The sequence below is a fragment of the Rutidosis leptorrhynchoides genome, chromosome 2 (genome assembly GCF_046630445.1).
Source record: "Rutidosis leptorrhynchoides isolate AG116_Rl617_1_P2 chromosome 2, CSIRO_AGI_Rlap_v1, whole genome shotgun sequence".
NCBI lineage: Eukaryota > Viridiplantae > Streptophyta > Magnoliopsida > Asterales > Asteraceae > Rutidosis > Rutidosis leptorrhynchoides.
In genome coordinates, this window is record NC_092334.1 from 126,642,346 (window position 1) to 126,646,215 (window position 3,870).

Consider the following 3,870-nt stretch of genomic DNA (forward strand, 5'->3'; position numbering starts at 1 on the left):
TGTTATCATGATGTTTTGTCTCTTGTGCTATCCTTAGCACATTGTTTAAGAAATTGTTTTAGGGAAATTGTGTTAAAATTCGAGGTTGACCACCTTTCCTGACCTTATGTAGTGATATTGGAATGGAACTATGAGTTAGTGAAATATAATGGCGTCAGGCCAACGTGATTATATTACGTTAATTCATAAAAAGTCCCAATATTGTGACATAAGGAATAGAAAGCGAGTCAAAGAAAATTTGTACACCACTCATTCGGAAATTCTAACGTTATTACATGAGTAAGGAAGATACTCATTATCTTATTTGTTGATATACGAGAGACTCGTCTTAACCGAACTACCTACCTCATGTTTTATTATTTATAACTCGCTTGTTAGTGACAGCTTCGCACGTGAATAGTTTTGACCCAATGACTTATGTTCTGATAAAAGTCAAAACAACATTTAACTCATTGGTTTTCATGACCTCGTAGCATTTATTGATTAGATGTCGCAAAACGATTCAAGTCCTTCACCCGAGCTTCAACGATCTTACTTCAACTCGTAACCTCTGAAATGCGGATACCCTGCTTTTCATTAAAATTTTTACACATTTGTGTAATTGGGCGGTTCTCACGAAATTTATGGGCGAATAGAAGTAATGAAATATTTTGTCATGTATACAATTTATAAAATCATATATGTACGTATGGATTCAAATGGATAAATTTACCCTTACCTATTTTGGCTAGTATACACTAAATTATACCTTCAAAATTATTTTAAAACCACTCTTATTGAGTTGTCTAGCTAACTCAAATTGTTTTACGTAAAATGGTACACGTTGTACATACTTCTAAATTTACTAAGAGATTCGTTCCGTTTATGGGCTTACATCAGACGTTTAAAGTTTTTTTTTTCAAAAACTTCTTTGATTGATTACATTAGAATTTTCGCATTACTCTACAGAGTGTTTGGATCCCAGTTCTTCTCATCCTCCGTTTAAGGATGAAATTTACCATTAACTTCATTGATAGAAATTCTTACACCAGTTTGGATGCCGGTTTTATAAAATTGTTGGAAAGTCTTTGCGCCCATAAAATTTTCCCTCTTATGGTTGGACATGGCTGAAACGCAGACCGATAAATCAATTTTTTTGGGGGTACACTCGGTGTTCACCCTATTGTAGAAAAGACGCTAGGTGGGTTTCTACCCTAACTGTTGTTATAGTGGGTATCATGTATATATATTACACTAGACCTTTTGAGGAGTTTCTACTCTCAATATTCGCTGTCAACCGCAACATCAACCTTATGATTCAGTACTTTGAGGTGCACCAAATCATTTTTGAGATTCATCTCACCTGGAGTCGACTATTTTTTTTTATATAGTCCACGATTCACGTTTCCTTTTATCCGCATATAAATTGAAGAATAAGGGTGAATCCTAGATTGACTTGCTCATTGTGCGAGGAAGTTCACTGTCGTTGAAAGATCACACCTTTTGCACGTCTTCCTTTCAGAAATATAATGAAAATTTACTTTGAAGTTCATGATCCTCGTTATTCCCTTTGAAGGAATTGTCTTAAACATCATTACCACCGATTGGTTACTCTCTATATTTCTTCCTTTGTTGGCTGCAACTATACCTCATTCGTCCTTATACATTCCTCTTGGGAAGCTTCTGTTTTGTTTGTTAAGAAGAAAGATGGTTCGTTTCGTTTGTGCATTGATTATCGTGAATTGAACAAGCTTACGGTTAAGAATCGTTACCCTCTTCTGAGAATTTATGATCTGTTCGATCAGCTTCAAGGTTCGTCCATTTATTCTAAAATTGATCTCCGTTCTGGTATCGCCAATTGCGCGTTAAAGAAACCGATATTTCGAAAACCGCTTTTTGTACCCGTTATGGTCACTACAAATTTCTTGTTATGCCGTTCGGATTGACAAATGCACCTGCTGTGTTCATAGACATCATGAACCGTGTGTGTAGACCCTATCTGGACAAATTCGTTATTGTTTTCATCGACGACATCCTTATTTGTTCTAAGAATGATGAAGAGCACGAAGAACATTTGAGGTTAGTGCTTGATCTATTGAGAAAAGAAGAGTTGTACGCTAAGTTCTCTAAGTGTGCTTCCTAGTTAAGAGAAGTTCAATTCCTTGGACATATTGCTAGTAACCAGGGAATTCAAGTTGATCCCGCCAAGATTGAGGTAATTGAGAAGTGAGAAATTCCGAAAACTCCTACTTAGATTCGTCAGTTCCTAGGTTTGGCAGGCTATTATAGAAGGTTCATTCAAGATTTTTCACAAGTAGGGAAACCTCTGACCGCTTTAACGCATAAGGGGGAGAAGTACGAGTGGAAGAGTGAACAAGAGTCTGCTTTCCAAACTCTGAAGAAGAAGTTAACTTCTGCACCGATATTATCACTACCTGAGGGTAATGATGATTTTGTTATCTATTGTGATGCTTTGTGTCAAGACTTTGGTTGTGTTTTGATGCAACGAAAGAAAGCCATTGCTTACGCGTCATGTCAGTTGAAGATTGATAAACAGAATTATACAACTCATGATGTAGAATTGGGAGCTGTTGTGTTCGCACTCAAGAATTGTAGACATTACTTATATGGGGTCAAATGTACAGTGTACACGGATCACAAAATTCTTCAACATATCTTTGATCAAAGACGGTGGAATATGAAGTACTGAAGATGGGTTGAATGGTTGAACGATTATGATTGTGAACACCTTTAGCCATTCCGGGGAAAAAGCCAATGTCGTGGCTGATGCTTTGAGTCGAAAAGATAAATTTGAACCTTGTAGGTTTAGAGCCTTAAATATGACCATTCGAACATACCTCGCATGGCAGATTCTTGCAGCTCAACAAGAAGCCTTGAAGGAGGAGAATTTTGTAACGGGAAGGTGCGAGGCTTGAGTAAATAGTTAGAGGTACTAACCGATGGTACTCGGTATTTTGCGGGACACCTTTGGGTTCCGAAGTTTGGTGATCTGCGACAACTTTTTTTTTCTAGAGGAGGCTCATAAGTCTAGGTACACTATTTATCCTGGTTCAGGAAAGATGTATCATGATCTTAAGGAGCTGAATTGGTGGCCTAATTTGAAAGCTGATGTGGCTACTTATGTGGCTAAGTGTTTGACATGTGCTAAGGTTGAAGCCGAACATCAGAAACCGTCCGAACCTTTGGTGCAACCTGAAATTCCCGAGTGGAAGTGGGAAGGTATTACGATGGACTTTATTACGAAATTACCGAGAGTTGTGGGTATTTATGATACTATTTGGGTGATTGTAGATCGACTCACTACATCAACTCATTTCTTGCCAATTAAGGAAACTGATTCAATGAATAAGCTTACTCGCTTGTAAGTGAGGGAGATTGTTTTGAGACATGGTGTTCCCGTATTGATTATTTTGGACCGAGACAGTCGATTTACTTCGAGGTTTTGGCAGTCCTTACAAGATGCTTTGGGGACTAAATTGGATATGAGCACCGCTTATCACCCACAGTCGGATGGTCAGAATGAAAGGACCATCCAAACGTTGAAAGGCCTGTTGAGGGCATGCGAAATTGATTTTGGTAATGGTTGGGATAGATACTTACCGTTGGCTAAATTTTCTTATAACAACAAGTTATCATGCAAGTATTAAAGCCGCACTGTTTGAAGCTCTGTATGGTAGGAAGTGTAGGTCTCCTGTCTATTGGAATGAGGTTGGGGATGCTCAACTCACAGGTCCAGAAATTATTCATGAGACTACCGAGGAGATTGTACAGATTAAGGAGAGATTGAAAACCGCCAAGAGTCGGCAAAAGAGTTACGCCAATGTTAGAAGGAACGATATTGAATTTCAGGTTGGTGATCGTGTTATGTTG